The sequence below is a fragment of the Cervus canadensis genome, chromosome 1 (genome assembly GCF_019320065.1).
Source record: "Cervus canadensis isolate Bull #8, Minnesota chromosome 1, ASM1932006v1, whole genome shotgun sequence".
Classification (NCBI taxonomy): domain Eukaryota; kingdom Metazoa; phylum Chordata; class Mammalia; order Artiodactyla; family Cervidae; genus Cervus; species Cervus canadensis.
The window spans coordinates 18,474,504-18,493,530 of record NC_057386.1 but is presented as its reverse complement, the minus strand read 5'-3'; the positions used below and the strand labels follow the sequence as shown (position 1 = coordinate 18,493,530).

The window sequence follows — 19,027 nt, the reverse complement described above, 5'->3', positions numbered from 1 at the left end:
CTGGAACTCTCTTGCTTTTTCAATGATCTGATGGATGTTGGCAATTTGATCTCTGGTTCCTCTGCCTTTTCTAAATCCAGCTTGAACATCTGGAAGTTCATGATTCACATACTGCTGAAGCCTGGCTTGGAGAATTTTGTTTCAGCAGGGTTTCCGGCTGTGGGAAGCACTGTTCCGGGTGAGGCATCTACCATGGTGGGGCCCCTGAGCCGCTGCCCCCATGACCCCCCCTTCCCCCGCTGGTGTCTCCTGCCCCTTGGTGCTGCTGCTGTTCCTCTGCCTGCTGCTGCTCCTCCATCTCCAGATCGGATCACAGTGAGGGAAAGAGGAGCAAGGAGAAGGCGACTTTTGATAACGAGGTGCATGTGTGGCGTAAAATGGAGGAGTCTCCTGCGAGAACTCCCAAACTACAACTCGCTACTGAACAACTGTTGACTGGAGAATGTTGGATCCCATCAAAAAAAGATACCCCACATCCAAGAGCAAAGGAGAAGCCCCAGCAAGATGGTAGGAGGGGCGAAATCATGTTTGGAATCAAACCCCTTACCAGCCAGAGATGCTCAGAGGGCTCCAACAAACCTTCTGCGTACCAGGACCCGGAGACCCCACAGAGACTGAGCCAGAACTGTGTTTGAGAGTCTCCTGTGGAGGTACAGGTCAGCAGTGGCCTGCCGCAAGGGCAGGGGCTCTGGGTGCAGCAGACCTGGGTATGGCGTAAGTCCTCTTGGGGGAGGTTGCCATTAACCCCACCATAGAGCTGCCAGAACTTACACAGGACTGGGGAAACAAGACTCTTGGGAGGGCACAAATAGAACCTTGTGCGCTCCAGAACTCAGGAGAAAGGAGCAGTGACCCCACAAGAGGCTGACCCAGGCTTGCCTGTGAGTGTCCAGGAGTCTCCAGCGGAGGTGTGTGTCGATGGTGGCCTGCTACAAGGCCGGAGGCCCTGAATGCGGCAGTGCGTGCATGAGACCTTTTGAAGGAGGTCGCCATTATCTTCATTACCTCCACCTTGGTTTGGCCTCAGGTTAAACAACAGGGAGGGAACACAGCCCCCTCCATCAACAGAAAATTGGATTGTATGCATACGTGCGTGCTGTCACTTCTGTCCTGTCTGATTCTTTGTGACCCCATGGGCTGTAGCCCACCAAGCTCCTTTGTCCATGGGATTCTCCAGGCAAGAATACTGGAGTGGGTTGCCATGCCTTCCTCCAGGGGATCTTCCTGACCGACCCTTGTCTCTTAGGTCACCTGCGTTTGCAGATGGATTCTTTACCCCTAGTGCCACCTGGGAAGCCCATTCCATTGTATAAGTATACCACAACTTATTCTTTCTAATCTTCATGGGCATACAGGTTATTTCCAGTCTTTGACTACTATGAGTAAAAGTTTCAAACGTTCTTGTGCATGTCTTTTGGTAGATACATGAATTCATTTTTCCTGTAGATTTCTAGGAGTAGATTTCCTTTACCATAGGGTATAAATATATTGGACATTATTAGATATTGCCAAATAATGTTGTCATTATTTGGATTTTGATCGTTTTAAGAAGTGTTTTCTTTGTTTTAATCTCATTGTTTTAATTTGAAATTCCTTAATGACATGACGTTGGGTATCTTCTCATATGCCTAGTTGCCCTCTGAATTTTTTTTTTGGTGAGATGTCTGTTCAGATCTTTTTCCCATTTTTAAAATCAGTTTGTTTTCCTTTCATTTTCTTTTTGGACCGTGCCACAGGGCATGCAGGACCCTAGTTCCCTGACCAGAGATTGAACTGCCCTGTTTGTTTTCTCATTGTTGAATTTTAAGAGTTCTTTATATATTTTGGCTAACAGCTCTTTATCAGATGTGTCTTTTGCAAGTATTTTCTCCCAGTTTGTGGCTTGTCTTCTCATTCTGACCTTGTCTTTCTCAGAAGTTTTTTACTTTAATAAATTCCAGTTTATTAATTATGTCTTTTCATGCCCTTAGTGTTATACAATACCTAAAAAACCACCAGTATACCCAGGGTCACCTAGGTTTTCTCCTATGTTATCTTCTACACATAGAAGATATATAGTTTTATGGTTTTGTGATTTAGATTTAGGTCTGTGATCCATTTGGGGTTAGTTTTTTTGTAAAGGATATAAGATCCATGTCTAGATTGATTTTTGAAGTTTTTGCATGTTGATGTCCAGTTGTTTCAGGGCCATTTTTTTTTTTTTTTTTGCAGGAGAGACTTTTCCATGCAGCTTGTGGGATCTTAGTCCCCGGATCAGGGATTGAACCCCCTGCACACAGCAATGAAAGCACCCGGCCTAACCACCACTGGACCACCAGGGAATTCCACACACCATTTGTTGAAAAGACAATCTTTGCCACTTTGTATTGCCTTGCTCCTTTGTCTAAAATCAGTTGATTTATATATATGTGGATCTATTTCTGGTGTCTCTATTATACTCCATTGATCTGTTTGTCTATTCTTCAACCATACCACACTGTCTTGATTACTGTAACTTTATATACATCTTAAACTGAAGTACTATCTGTCCTTGAACTTTCTTCTTCTTCTTCAATATTGTATTGGTTATTCTGGGTATTTTGTCTCTCCATATAAACTTTAGAATAGTTTGTTGACCCAGATGGTACAGTGGTAAAGATCTGCCTGCCAATGCAGGAGACGCAAGAGACATAGGTTCGATCCCTGGTCCGGGAAGATCTCCTGGAGTAGGAAATGGCAACCCACTCCACTATTCTTGCCTGGAAAATTCCGTGGACGGAGAAGCCTGGCAGGCTATAGTCCATGGGGTCGCAAAGAGTCTAACATGACTGAGCATAGCACAGCACACACACATACACGCATATCCACAAAATAACTTGATGGGATTTTGGTTCGGATTGCTTTGAATCTATAGATGAAAATAGCAAGAATTGATATCTTGACAATATTAAGTTTTCCTAGTCACGAACATGGGTATTTCTCCATTTATTTAGTTCTTTGATATCTTTCATCAGAGTTTTGCAGTTTTCCTCATATAGTTCTTATACATATTTTGTTAGATTTATATGAATACTTAATGTATTTCATTCTTTTTGAGTGCTAATATAAATAACACTGATTTTTATTTACAATTCCTCTTGTTCATTACTGGTATATAGGAAAGCAATTGACCTCTGTATATTAACCTTGTATCCTGCAACCTTTCTATAATCATTTATCAATTCCAGGAGTGTTTTTTGTTGGTTCTTTCAGATTGTTTACATAGATGATTGTGTCATCTGCAAACAGAGATAGTTTTACTTCCTCCCTCCTAATCTGTGTTTCTTACTTCCTAATCTTTCTTTTCCTTTTCTTTTTCTCTTCTTCTTTTTGAGGATTTCTATGTATGATGTTGAAAGGCAGTAGTGAGAAGGGACATACCTACCTTGTTCCTAATCTAAATGGGAAAGCGTCAAGATACTGACCATTAAGTATGTTAGCTGTACCTTTTTTGTTGATGTTCTTTATCAAATTGAGGAGTACACTCTATTCCTAGTAGGCTGAGAGTTTTTATGATGCATGGGTATTGAATTTTGTCAAATGCTTTTTCTGCCTCTATTGATGTTACCATGTGGTTTTTGCCCATTAATGTGATGAATTACATTAATTGATTTTCAAATGTTGAACCATCCTTGCATATCTGCAATAAATCCCACTTGGTTGTGTGTATAGTTCTTTTTATACATTGCTGAATTCTTTTTTTTTTTGGCTGTGCTGGGTCTTCGTTGATTTTCTCTAATTGTGGCAAGTGGAGAGCTACTCTCTAGTTGCGGTGCGCAGGCTTCACATTGTGGTGGCTTCTCTTATTGTGGAGCATGGGCTCTAGAGCGCTTGAGATTCAGTCGTTGCAGTGCGTGGGCTCGGTAGTTGTGGCTCCCAAACTCTAGAGCACAGACAGGCTCAATGGTTGTGCACAGGCTTAGTTGCTCTGTAGCATGTGGTGGGATCTTCCTGGAGCAAGGATTGAACCTGTGTCCCCTGCATTGGCAGATGGATTCTTTACCACTGAACCACCAGAGAAGCTCTATACATTGTTGAATTTGATTAGCTAATATTTTGTTGAGAATTTTTGCATCTATATTCATGAGAGATATTGATCTGTAGGGTTTTTTCTTTCTTTCTTGTAATGTCTTTGGTTTTGGTATTAGGATCTCATAGACTGAGTTAGGAAGTACAGTTGTCCCTTGGTATCCACAGGGGATTGGTTCCAAGACCCCCACAGATATAAAAGTCCACAGATGCCCAAGTCCCTTATATAAAATGGCTTAGTATTTGTATAAAACCTATGTATGAATATACCCTCCAATATGCTTTAAAATGAGCTTTCCTGATGGCTTGGTGTAAAGAATTCACCTGCCAATGCAGGAGACTTGAGTTCAACCCCTGGGTCGGGAAGATGCCCTGGAGAAGGAAATGGCAACCCACTCCAGTATTCTTGCCTGGGCAATCCCATGGACAGAGGAGCCTGGCAGGCTACAGTCCATGGGGTCACAAAAGAGTGGGACACGACTTACTGATTAAACAACAAGCAAGCAAGCAAAGTCGCCCAGTCGTGTCCGACTCTTTGCGACGCCGTGGGCTATGGCCTACCAGGCCCCTCCGTCCATGGGGTTTTCCAGGCAAGAGTACTGGAGTGGGTTGCCATTGCCTTCTCCACAACAACATACTTTAAATCACCTGTAGATTGCTTATAATACCTAATACAGTGTAGATGCTATGGAAATGGTTGAAAATGCATTGTAAATGCAATAGAAATAGTTGCTGGCACACGGCAAATTCAAATTTTGATTTTTGGAGATTTCTGGAAAATTATTTTTTGGATTATTTTCAATTCGCAGTTAATTGAAATCTGTAGGTGTGGAACCTGGGGATACAGAGAGCTGACTGTATTCCCTCCACTTCTATCTTCTCGAAGAGACCAGAGAATTGTTAAAATTTCTTTTTCAACATTTGGTAGACATCAGTAATGAACCCATCTGGGCCTTGTTGTTTTGGAAGGTTGTTGCTTGTTGTTTTGGAAGGTTACTAACGATTGATTCAATTTCGTTCACAGATAAAAGACCTATTCAGATTTCTTCTTGTGTGAATTTTGGCAGATTGTATCTTTTAAGGAATTGGTCTATTTCATCTAGGTTATCAAATTTGTGGGCATAAAGCCATTTATGATGTTCTTGTATTATCCTTTTAATGTTCATGGGAGCTGTACTGTTGTCCCCTCTTTCATTTCTGGTATTAGCAGTTTTTAAGAAGTTATTTATTGTCAGTGGCATCTCCATTGCTGCAGGTGGGCGGTCTCTGGTTGTGATGAGTATGGGTTGCTCTTCGTTGCGGTACATAGGTTTCTCATTTGGTGGCGTCTCTTGTTTCGAAGCACAGGCTCTAGGTGTAGGGGCTTCCGCAGTTGCAGCACGTAAGCTCGGTATTTGTGGCCCATGGGCTTTAGTTTCTCTGCGGCATATGGAATCTTCCCTGACCAGAGATCAAAGCCCCTGTGTCCCCTGGATTGGCAGGCAGACTCCTATCCGCTGTACCACCAGACAAGTCCTGATATTAGTAATTTGTGTCTTCTCCTCTCTTTTTTTCCTTAGTTACCCTGGCTAGACGTTTATCAATTTTATGGATGTTTTCAAAGAACCAGCTTTTGGTTTTGTTGAATTTCTCTGTTGACTTCCTATTTTCAACGTCATTGATTTTGGCTCTGATTCTTTTCTATTGTTTCTTTTTTTTTTTTTTTTTAGTTGGAGGCTAATTACTTCACAACATTTCAGTGGGTTTTGTCACACATTGACATGAATCAGCCATGGAGTTACATGTATTCCCCATCCCAATTCCCCCTCCCACCTCCCTCCCCACCCGATTCCTCTGGGTCTTCCCAGTGCACCAGGCCCGAGCACTTGTCTCATGCATCCCACCTGGGCTGGTGATCCGTTTCACTATAGATAATATACATGCTGGTCTTTCGAAACATCCCACCCTCACCTTCTCCCACAGAGTTCAAAAGTCTGTTCTGTACTTCTGTGTCTCTTTTTCTGTTTTGCATATAGGGTTATCATTACCATCTTTCTAAATTCCATATATATGTGTTAGTATGCTGTAATGTTCTTTATCTTTCTGGCTTACTTCACTCTGTATAATGGGCTCCAGTTTCATCCATCTCATTAGAACTGATTCAAATGAATTCTTTTTAACGGCTGAGTAATATTCCATGGTGTATTTTCTATTGTTTCTTTTCTTTTGTTGAATTTGGATTTAGTTTGCCCTTTTTGTTCTTGTTTCCTAAAGTGAAAATTTAGATTATTGATTTTAGATCTTTCTTCTTTCTAATAATATCTTCATTTGTTAATATAAATTTGAGCAATGGTTTTGCTAAATCCTACAAATTTGGATAAGTTGTTTTTGTTTTCATTTATTTCAAAATATTTGAAAATTTCTCTTGAAATTTCTCCTTTGTCCCATGTATTACTAGAAATATGCTGCTCTGTCTCCAAGTAGTTGGGAATTTTCCAGCTATCTTTCTGTTGTTGATTTCGAGTTTCATTCCATTGTGGTCTGAGGGTAGACATTGTATGACTTCTAATCCTCTAAACTTACTAAAGTGTGCTTTATGGCCCCAAATATGGTATACCTTGGTGATTGTTCCATGTGTGAGTTTGAGACCAATGTGTTGTTGGATAAGTAGTCTATAGATGTCAATCATATACAGTTTATTTACAGTGTGGTTGAGTTCAACCATGTCCTTACTGCCTGCTGGATCTGTCCATTTCTGATAGAGAAGTGTTAGAGTCTCCAACTGTTACAGTGGAGTCATCTATTTCTCTTTGCAGATCTATCAGTTTTTGCCGCATGTATTTTGACACTGTTGCGAGGCCCATACAAGTGAAGGATGGTTGGGTACTTCCCTGGTGGTCCAGTGGTTAAGAATCTACCTTGCAATGCAGGGGACGCAGGTTCAATCCCTGGTCAGGGAACTAAGATCCCATATGCCATGGGGCAACTTGGCAACTAAGACCTGATACAGCTAAATAAGTGTTTTTTTTTTTTTTTTTAAGGATTGGTACATCTTCTTGGAGTATTAAGCAACAGTTAGAACTGGACGTGGGACAACAGACTGGTTCCAAATAGGAAAAGGAATACGTCAAGGCTGTATATTGTCACCCTGCTTATTTAACTTATATGCAGAGTACATCATGAGAAACGCTGGGCTGGAGGAAGCACAAGCTGGAATCAAGATTGCCAGGAGAAATATCATAACCTCAGCTATGCAGATGACACCACCCTTATGGCAGAAAGTGAAGAAGAACTAAAGAGCCTCTTGATGAAAGTGAAAGAGGAGAGTGAAAAAGTTGGCTGAAAGCTCAACATCCAGAAAACTAAGATCATGGCATCCAGTCCCATCACTTCATGGCAAATAGATGGGGAAACAGTGGAAACAGTGGCTGACTTTATTTTTCTGGGCTCCAAAATCACTGCAGATGGTGATTGCAGCCATGAAATTAAAAGACGCTTACTCCTTGGAAGGAAAGTTATGACCAACCTAGACAGCATATTAAAAAGCAGAGACTTTACTTTGCCAACGAAGGTCCATCTAGTCAAGGCTATGGTTTTTCCAGTGGTCATGTATGGATGTGAGAGTTGAACTATAAAGAAATCTGAGTGCAGAAGAATTGATGCTTTTGAACTGTGGTGTTGGAGAAGACTCTTGAGAGTCCCTTGGACTGCAAGGAGATCCAACCAGTCCATCCTAAAAGAGATCATTCCTGGGTGTTCATTGGAAGGAGCGATGTTGAAGCTGAAACTCCAGTACTTTGGGCACCTGATGCAAAGAGATAACTCATTTGAAAAGACCCTGATGCTGGGAAAGATTGAGGGCAGGAGAAGGGGAAGACAGAGGATGAGATGGTTGGATAGCATCATTGACTCGATGGACATGGGTTTGGGTGGACTCTGGGAGTTGGTGATGGACAGGGAGGCCTGGCGTGCTGCAGTTCATGGGGTCGCAAAGAGTCAGGCACGACTGAGTGACTGTACTGAACTGAATGCCCTTTTTATCCCTGATAACTTTGCTTGCTCTGACATTGGCTTTGTCTGAAATTAATATATCTATCCTCACTTTTTTTTTTGGCCATGCTTTGCAGCATGTGGGATCTTAGTTCCCCAATCAGGGATTGAACCTGGGCAACAGAAGTGAAAGCACTGAATCCTAACCACTACACCACCAGGGAACTCCCTCCACTTTTCTGTTGATTAGTGTTAGCGTGATATATCTTTCTCCGTCCCTTTGCTGTGAATCTATATGGGTACTTATAATATTTAAAGTGAGATTCTTGTAGATAATATATAATTGGGTCTTGTTTTTTTACCCTCTCTGACCATCTTTATCTTTTAATTCGTGTATTTGGACCATACATGTTTAAGGTGATTATTGACATAGTTGTGCTCATATTTGTTGTTATCTTCTATTTGTTACCTTTGTTCTCTGTTCCTTTGTTTCTTCCACACATTTTCTACCTTTTGTGGTTTTAAGTATTTTATATGAATTCATTTTCTCTCCTTTCTTGGCATATCATTATGCTTTTCTGCCCCTATGTTTTTTAGTTGGTTGCCCTATACTTTGCACTATATATTTACAACTTTCAAAAACACTATAACACTTCATGGGTTGTACAAATACTTTATAATAACAAACTATTCCTAATTCCTCCCTGCCTCTTCCTGCCCCTCCTATCATAGTTGTCATTCATTTCACTGATACATAGGCATACATATATATGTATATAAGCATATGACCGGTGTTCAATCCCCAGGTCGGGAAGATCCCTTGAAGGAGGGAATGGCAACCCACACCAGTATTCTTGCCTAGAGAATTCCACAGCCAGAGAAGCCTGGTGGGCTACTGTCCATGGAGTTGCAAAGAGTCAGTTGCAAAGAGTTAGCGACTAACACACACACACAAGCATACATAGTCAAATACATTGTTTCTATTATTATTTTGAACAAACTGTTATGTTAGGTTATTTAAGAATGAGAAAAATAATTTTTCTAAAAAAAATAAGAAAAATAAATGTTTTCCTTTTACATTCACTTATTTCTTCTCCAGTCCTCTTCCTTTCTTTATGTAGATCTGAATTTCTGAGTTACCATTTTCCTTTTCTCTGCTGAACTTCTTTTAACGCGTCTTACAAGATAGGTCTACTAACAACAAATTCCCCCCATTTTTTTTTGTCCGAGAAAATCTTTATTTCTTGTTCGCTTTTAAAAAATAATTTTATTTATTTATTTTTGGCTGTGCTGGGTCTTCATGGCTGCTCAGACTTTTCTGTAGTTGTGGCGAGTTGGGGCTACTCTCTGGTTGCAGCGTGCAGGCTTCTCATTGCAGTGGCTTCTCTTGTTGCCGAGCACAGACTCCAGGGCGCATGGGCTCAATAGTCGCGGTTTCCGGGCTCTAGAGCACAGGCTCAATAGTTGCGGTGCGCAGGCTTAGTTGCTCCTTGGAATGGGGAATATTTTTGGATCAGGGATTGAACCCGTGTCTCCTGCATTGGCAGGCAGATTCTTTACCACTGAGCCACCAGGGAAGCCCTCTTGTTCACTTGTAAAGGGTAATTTTGCAGAATACAGTATTCCAGGTTGGTATTTTTTCCCTCTCAAACACTTTAAACACTTCTTCTCTTCTTACTTGCATGGCTTCTGAAAAGTCAAATGTAACTCTTATCTTTGTTCCTCTATAGATCAGGAGTTTTTTTCCCCTCTGGCTTCTTTCAAGATTTTTCTCTTTAGCTTTAATTTTCTGAAGTTTGAACAGGATATACCTGTTCCTATTGCTGGGTTCTTTTGTGTGTATGTGTGTTTTGTTGGGTTTGTTTTTGGCAACATCAACATCTTGCTTGATGTTGTCTGAGTTTCCTGGATCTGAGACTTGTTGCCTGACATTGAGTTGGGGAAATTCTCAGTCTGTACGTACGCATGTATACATTTACTATCTTGCTGCAGCTGCACTGGGTCTTAGTTTCGGCATGCAGGATCTTTGTCATGTGGAATCTTTCGCTGAGCTCCATAGCACACGGTTTAGTTGCCCCTTGGTGGGTGAGATCAAACCCTTGAACCTGCGGCCCCTTGTATTGCAAGGCAGATTCTTAACCACTGGACCACCAGGGAAGTCTGAATTCTTAATCATTGTCACTTCAAATATTGTTTCTTTCTTTCATCTCCTTCTGGTAGTCTCACTATGTGTATATTGCACCTTTTGTAGTTAAACTCAATTCTTGGATATCCTGTTCTTTCTCTCTCTGTTTTACTCATCATTCTCTTTGCTTTTCAATCTTGGAAATTTCTGTTGTCATATTCTCAAGCTCAGAGATTGTTCCTCAGCCCTGTCCAGTCTACTAAGGAGACCATCAAAGGCATTCTATAGTTCTGTTACAGTGTCTTTGATCTCCAGCATTTCTTTTTTATTCTTTTTTAGACTCTCCATCCTTCTGCTTGTATTATCCATCTTTCTTGCATGGCACCTACTTTGTCTATTAAATCCTCAGCATCAGTTCAGTTCAGTTCAGTTCAGTCGCTCAGTCATGTCCAACTCTTTGTGACCCCATGGATTGCAGCACGCCAGCCTCCCTGTCCATCACCAACTCCCGGAGTTCACTCAAACTCATGTCCATTGAGTCGGTGATGCCGTCCAACCATCTCATCCTCTGTCATCCCCTTCTCCTCCTGCCTTCAATCTTTCCCAGCATCAGGGTCTTTTCAAATGAGTCAGCTCTTTGCATCAGCATATTAATCATAATTAAAAAAAATCCTAAACTGTTAATTCTAACATTCATGCCGTACTGGACTCCAATTTGTTCTGCCTCGTCAAACTGTGTTTTTTGTCTTTTAGTGTGCCTTGTAGTTATTTGCTGCAAGGCAGATATGAAGTGCTGGGTAAAAGGGATTATGGTAAATAGGCCTTTAGTAATGTGGTGGGAACGTGGGAAAGCATTCTGTAGGTCTGTGATTAGGTCTCCTCTTTTGGTGAGCCTGTCCTATTAGATTGTGAACCTCACCTGTACTTTTCAGGTTTTTCTCCCCACAGGTGGGGCAGGATGACTACAGGGGGCTGGAATTGTTCTATTCTCTCTTAAATTAGTCTCCGGTAAAATCCCAGCAGGGGGACTTCCCTGGTGGTCCAGGGGCTAAGACTGCTCCAAATGCAGGGGGTCCAGGGTCCCATCCCTGGTCTGGGAACTATAATAGATCCCACATGCTACAATTCAGAGTTCTCATGTTGCAACTAAGATCCAGTGAACCCAAATACATAAATATTTTTAAAAAACAAAACAACTGCCTCCCCCTCTCCCAGCAGGTTAGGCTCTCATAAAATAGTTTCTCCTAAGGGCAAGCCTGTTAAAAAGAAAGGAATGCTCTAGGATATTTCAGAATGGTTCCTTTCCCCTCCCCGTGTCAGAGGCATGAGAGGATTTTTCTCTGATATTCACTGTGAGGACCTGGTAGAGCCCTTGGATATAAAACTCACAAAAGTTTGGGTCCCACTATAACTGGGTTCCCTTGGAGTTTTCAACTCCCAGACATGTCTACACTAAACTTCCAGCAATTTGTCAATCACAGTTCAGGTTTTCCTTCTGACATTGGTTCCAGTGCAGGTTTCTGCTTAGGTAAATTGCGATTCTCTGTATCTGCCTGTCTGTCCTTCCAATTTTTGGGGTGGGGGGTCCACAATGGTTTGCCTTGTGACCTTGCTTCTCTGGAAGATCAAAGAATGGTTGGTTTTTCATTTGTTCTTCTCTTTACTTGTTTTTAGGACAGAATGAAGATTTCTAGTCTTTTTATATGCTGGACCAGAAACCAGAAGTCCTCTACTTCTTTTTGTTCTTTTGTTTTTTCCTTTGCTACACTATTTAATTCATTATTTTCCCCAATATGTATAACATAAAGTTTACTGTCTTAATCATTTGTAAGTGTGTACTTTAGTGATATTAAATACATTCATAATATTGCACTACTATCACTACCATTTATCTTTATAACTCTTCATTGTGTAAAACAAACTCTATACCCATTCAACAATTACTCCTTATTCCTCCTCCCTCAACTTCTGGCAACCATCATTCCACTTTCAGCCTCTATGATTTTTTTTAAAGCATGTAAACCTGTATGTGCGTCAAGAAGCAACAGTTAGAACCAGACATGGAACAACAGCCTGGTTCAAAATTGGGAAAGGAGTGCCAGGCTGTATATTGTCACCCACTTATTTAACTTATATGCAGAGTACAACATGCAAAATGCTGAGCTGGATGAATCACAAGCTGAAATCAAGATGGCTGGAAGAAATATCAACAACCTCAGATATGCAGATGATACTACTCTAATGATAGAAAATGAAGAGGATGTAAAGAGCCTCTTGATGAGGGTGAAAGACGTGAGTGAAAAAGTTGTCTTGAAACTCAACATTTAAAAATGAAGATGATGGCATTCATTCCCATCACTTCATGGCAAATAGATGGGGAAACAATGGAAACAGTGACAGACTTTATTTTCTTGGGTTCCAAAATCACTGCAGATGGTGATTGCAGCCATGAGATTAAAAGATGCTTGTTCCTTGGAAGGAAAGATATGACAAACCTAGACAGCATATTAAAAAGCAGAGATATCACTTACTGACAAAGGTCTGTCTAGTCTAAGCTATGGTTTTTCCAGTAGTCATGTTATGGACGTGAGAGCTGAACCATAAAGAAGACTGAATGCTGAAGAACTGATGTTTTTGAACTTCGGTGCTGGAGAAGACTTTTGAGAGTCCCTTGGACTACAAGGAGATCAAACCAGTCAATCCTAAAGGAAATCAGCCCAGAATATTCATTGGAAGATCTGTTGCTGAAGCTGAAGCTCCAATACTTTGGCTACCTGTTGGGAAGAGCTGACTCACTAGAAAAGACCCTGATGCTGGGAAAGATTAAAGGCAAAAGGAGAGGGGGGTGTGACAGAGGATGGGATGATTAGGTAGTATCACTGACTCAATGGACATGAATTTAAGCAAACTGCAGGAGATAATGAAGGACAGAGGAGCCTAGCATGCTACAGTCTCTGAGGTCACAAAGAGTCAGACAGAACTTAGCTACTGAAGAACATCAACAAAACTAGAGTTCACGTATAAATAATCTGGAGGGAAATAGTCTAAATTATTAACAGTGGTTACTGGAGGAGGGTATTGGAGGCTTTTATTCTCAATGTTAAATTGTTCTGTAATTTTAAATGTTTCATGATATGCATGTGTTAGGGGAAGCACACTGATTGAAACCGCCCACCCTGGCCAGGCACCATAGTAACTATTTGCATGAGTTGTTTTACAACAGGAGGTCCTGGTAAGGAACACAGAACTAATAAGCCTCCACCAACTGGAAGAGTTCAGGAAAGGTCAAAAGGAGACACCACATGTCCGACAACCTCCCAGAATCCTCTCTAGCATCCATCTTGGCCAAACAAGGCGTGCACCACCAGGAAGGGCTCTGAGTCAGAATGATTGGCAAAAGACAACCTGGAAACTAATTCCGTCACCATAAAACCCAAGACTGCGAGCCATGTGACAGAGCTGTTCTCCTGGGTTCCCTTACCCTACAGCTCTCCACCCGGGCGCCCTTTCCAATAAAATCTCTTGCTTTGTCAGCACGTGTGTCTCCTCGGACAATTCATTTCCTAGTGTTAGAAAACAGCCTGGTTTCGGGGCCTGGAAGGGGTCCCCCTTCCTGCAACACATGTATTATTTTTGAAATTTGAAAATATAAAGGTGCCCGCAAATGTGTCCTCCCAGCCTGCAAAGCATTCTCTGATCCACCTCAGAAAAAAGGGAGCTCTCTGCCTGTCCCATCCTGCCAAACTCCCAGACCATGGCTTCTACCTCCTGCTTCTCTTGCTTGTCAGCCCTTCCTTCCTCACCTCCTGTCACCTGGCTTTGGGCCCAGGTGCCTGGGAAAGAAACAATTTTTTGAGGTCACCATGTGGCCTGCCAGCCCAGCAGGCTTTCCACCACGTGACTTGACTTTGTTGAGCAAATTTCACCCACTATCTTCAGATTATGTCTCAGTGTTTTCCATTCTCCAGACTCTTATTCTCTCAAGATATTTCCCCTCTCTCATCTCTGGCCCAGCTCTTACTTTTCCTCAGCAGTCAGAGTAAATGTTTCCAGGTAGCCTTTCCAAACCCCTGTCTCCTCTGCTGTGGAGGAGATTCCCTGTAGAATACAGGTCACTCTTGAAACCTGACTCCATATGGACCGGAAGTCCTGTGAGGGTTGGGATGGCATCCACCTGCTTCTGCTATTGACTCACCTACATGGAAAGATTCCCAATTTACCTCTTTGCAGGCAACTCCTCCTGTATATAGCTCCCAAGTAAATCACTTTAATCATGTCATCCTAGGTTCTAGAACCTGCAATTACTCCCTAGTGCCTACTGAATCAAATCCAAACTCTTCCTCTTGTGTATATTTAATTACATCAAAATTAAAGACTTCCGTTCAATGAGGTGGACAAAGTTAAGAGAGAGATGACAAAATGGGAAAATATATTTGCAAGGTCCAAAACTAACAAAGGATAGACTCTTTCAGATCTCCTGCAAATCAACCTCCAAAAAGGCATCAGTAGAAATATAACACAATGATATAAAAAGACTGTTTATGTAAGAGGAAATGTGAAAGACTAAATGTCAAGTGCAGAGATGCTCAAACTCTTTAGTGAGTGACCAGACAAATGCAAATAAAACAACAATGAGATGATACCTCAGTCGGGGTAGGAAAAATCAGACAGCTGGATAACATCAATCATATGGGAATATAGGAATTTTCTGCTCTGTGTGTGGGAGTGTGCACTGGAGCAGACACTGAGGAGAAAAATATGTCTGTACTTAGTCAAAAGGAGACATATATTTATAGCTTATGACCTAGCAAGTCCACTTCTAGCTTCTACGTATTTAACCCAGAGAGATTCTCACTGAGTCCATAGGTGAGCAGGGCTGAGGGTGTGCACTGAAGCACTGCTTGTTGCAGGGGAGTTGGGTGCAGTTGGAGGTCCCTCCCTGGGATAGTGGAGAGGCCAAAGCCGGGGGTAGCTCCCACAGCGATGAAAACACCTCAGTGTTCACAGGGCAACCTGACTGGATCTTAAAACCATAGTGCTGGCTGAAAGGAGGACCAACAGAACAAGGCCTAGAACACAGTGCTGGTCATGTATAGAGATCAGGTCAGTTCGGTCGCTCAGTTGTGCCCGACTCTTTGCGACCCCATGGACTGCAGCACACTAGGCTTCCCTGTCCATCACAGCCTTGTTTAACTCAATGAAACTATGAACCATGCCATATAGGGCCACTCGAGACGGACGGGTCATGGTGGAGAGTTCTGACTAGACGTTCTGACACCACTGGAATCAGGGGAATGGTAATGGTCCATTGGAGAAGGGAATGGCAAACCACTTCAGTGTTCTTGCCTTGAGAACCCCATCAACAGTGATGTATAGAGATACACACACTGTATGGTCAGGCCACTCAACACTCAAGGCTGTTTTCTTGCCTTGTGTACATCCCCTGCCCGGCCAGTGCCTGCTTCACTTCACATGATTGACCTTCCTACGTACTTGCCCCAGGGCCTAGCTAGTGATAGCTTATCAAAAGGGTGGTGAGGGGCATGCCTCTCTGCTGGTTTCCCTGGTAACTAATGACAAACCATTTGTCAATTCCCCCAACTGGCAATCTCCTCTTCCCCATTGGAACAAAGACTGCAGCCAAGTCCTGCCTACTGTCCACTATACATGGTAGGGTGTTGCTCTAGGACTTCGCTTCAGACGTGTAAGCTCCCCCATCCATTAAACCACTGATGTGCCTATTGCTGACTCCAGACTCTTTCTTTAGACTTGAAGCTGGGCTAGCACAGCGTTTGTAGCCCAGTAGGGTGCAGCCCAACACACATATACACACACACTCACATACTCACCCCAAACCAACTGAAAACAGACATTCTGAGAAATCTGGTTCTGGATTGGATAGAGACGATGGTCGTGCAGTTGGGCAAGAAAATGTATAATGTTAGGGGTATGCATAGCTGAAAAATATAGGGGTAAAATGGCACAATGTATGAAATTTACTTTCTAGTGGTTCAGCAGAGGGGAAAAAGATGAAACAAATGTGTTGTACGCAGGGATTTAAGCAAGATTTTAAGGTAAAATCTTGATAAGTTTTGAATCTGAGAGATGAATATATGGGGGGTTGTTGTACTATTGTCTCTATTTTTGTGTATGTAGTAAAAATTTCATAGTAAAACAAAATAGCATCAATTTTGATATATATTTTCAAGACTATGTTCACCTAGTCCTTGGCGTTTCAGTGGTTATGACTCTGTTTCCAGTGCAGGAGGCGCAGTTTTAACCCTTGGTCAGGGAACTAAGATCCCACATGCGGCGAGGCAACTATGCCTGAGCACACACGAGTAGGGAGTCCATGTGCTGCAATGAAGATTCTTTGTGCTGCAACTAAAACCCAACACAGCCATAAAAATAAACAAATTTATTAATTTTTAGAAAAAACCTGCCATGGTTTCCTTTTATTTTTTTAAGTAGAAAATGAAGACAAAGGGGAAGGAAGGACAGAAGAGAGAAAACAAGAGTGATCAATGAAAATCCCATTTGTCCTCAGGAGGATAATTAACTTTTTGCACCTAAAGTCCAATAGAAGGAGGAGGACTTCCCTGGTGGTCCTGTGGTTAACAATCTGCCTGCTAGATCCCCGGTCTGGCATGGTCCCACATGCCTCGGGGCAACTTAGCCCCTGAGTCCTAGAGCCCATGCTCTGAAACAAGAGAAGCCACTACAATGAGAAGCCCTCGCACCACAACTAGAGAATAGCCCCTCCACTCGCTGCAACTAGAGAAAGCCTGCACACACCAACGAAGGCCCAACACAGCCAAAAACAAATAATTAAAAAAAAAAAAAAAACAGAAAGAAATTGATACCCCCTATTGAACTGAACTGATACCTCTACCACTATGGCATTTTAATTACGTCTGTCTAAGCCTCTCCCCTTCCTTCCTGTGCCCACCTTACTTTTCCACCTGGCTGTCACCATGATGGCCACATCACCATATGCCTCCCTTAGAAACAGGAATGCCCTTCTGCTTACTGAGCGCCAGCACTGAGCTAGGACTCACTGGTGTGTGATCTCAATTCATCCTCTCAGTAACATTGTGAGTGAGGTCAGTCCCGCGTCCTGGTCTCCATTTTACAGATGCAGAAGACTGAGCTCAGGAATGTGGTTCTTAGCTGGAATTTCAAACAGCTTGGTCTCAGATGCTCAGGATCCCTTGACTATACCAAGGTGATCCGATTGATTCTTCATCATCATCATTATTTTTGAATGAATGAATGTGAAGTCACTTAGTCGTGTCCGACTCTTTGCGAACCCATGGACTGTAGCCTACCAGGCTCCTCCATCCATGGGATTTTCCAGGCAAGAGTAGTGGAGTGGGCTGCCATTTCCTTCTCCAGGGGACCTTCCCAACCAAGAGACGGAACCCGGGTCTCCCGCATTGCAGACAGACGCTTTACCATCTGAGACACCAGGGAAGCCCATTATTTTTAGGGCCTGCCTAATAGTCCATTATATTGCTGTAACTCCCTGTAATTTACTAACAGCCCTCCTATTGCTGAGTATCTGGGCTCTTTCTAGTTTTTTACTTTCATTGACAGTCCTGCAAGGAATATTTTTGGGTATAAATCTTCTGGATTCTGTGGCATTATTCCCTTACCAGGAGTGGGTGAGGGTTAGGTTATTTTGTGTTCACACAGTAGACCTCATTATGGCAGTTAATTCACGTTGAGGTAGTTTTCCTGAGAGGAAGTGCAGGCATGGGGGCAGGGCATCTGTGAGGAGAGAGGGCAGGAAATGTAGGGGGTGGGTGGGGGGTGAGGTCTCAGGCCAGGCAGGAAGTTGGATCCTGATTGATTTCTGTGGTCTTCACGTTGTGGGGGTGGGTGTGGGGGTGGGTCTCTGGCCAGCCCCAGGGACTGGGCAGGCCTGTGGGACCTGAAGCTGCTGTGTGTTGGAGGGGAGTACCTGTGATCACTATCCCTGGGGTCACGGCAGCTCTCTCTCCCTTTGGCGTCTGCCCTGGCCAGCCTGGGAGGGGTCAGCTGGGGATAGGCAGCATGTAAATATAGATCCGGGGAAGGAAGCCAGGCGGCCCAACCCTGTGCTGACCTCTCTTGGGAAGGTTGGAGGGCTGCGGGGGTGGGGGTGGGGAGGGATTATGTCCTGGCATCTTCCTCTCTGGGGATGGGCAACCCCTGACCCAGCAGCCCCCTGGAATTGCTGGAAGTGGCTGGGGGAGGGGAGGGGACAGGGCCTCCAAGGGGATCACAGTGGGGGGGCTGGTGAGAAGGTGGTCAAGAGATGCTGTTCTTCTGTGACCCATGGCAAATTGCGTTTTCTCTCTGGCAATTTTTTTTTCTTTTCTTTTTCTTTTTATTTATTTGGATGCTCTGGGTCTCAGTTGTGACATGTGGGATCTAGTTCTCTGACCAGGGATCAAACTGGACCCCCTGTATTGGGAGCAAGGAGTCTTAGCCACCAGGGAAGTCCTCTGGCAATTTCCCTTAGAGGTTCTGTCCAGCCTGATGAGTCCCAGCTAGGAGGTAACTGGCCTAAAGGGACGTGGGGTTCACTGTGCAAGGGGCAGGGGGCAAGGCCCCTGGAAAGCCCCTCTCCCCACCTCCATGGGTCTTGCTTATTTTGCAGAGGCGGGCTATCGGGGCATAAACTTGTCTTCCTTTGCTCTCCCACTCCCTCACTGGGTGCTGGCCCTCCCCACCAGCCCTGCCTCTCCCCCTCCCCCAGCCTAGCCCAACTCGCCCCCCCTCCCTGCCCCACCCCCCCCCCAACTCCACCCTCCTCCCAGGGCCACAGCCCTGCCCCAGCTCCACACCATACATTCCTTGTCTGACTAATCCAGCCCAGACTCCTGGGACTCCCCCCCCCAA

General features: G+C 43.4%; 1 long non-coding RNA gene across 1 annotated transcript; it reads left to right on the top strand.

Annotated features, from left to right (window-relative positions):
• The first annotated feature begins 10,712 nt into the window (after window positions 1-10,712).
• On the top strand, window positions 10,713-12,008 carry LOC122440677. Its single transcript, XR_006269137.1, has 2 exons — window positions 10,713-11,669; window positions 11,816-12,008. It is a non-coding gene; the product is annotated as an uncharacterized LOC122440677 (long non-coding RNA).
• The last annotated feature ends 7,019 nt before the right edge of the window (window positions 12,009-19,027 follow it).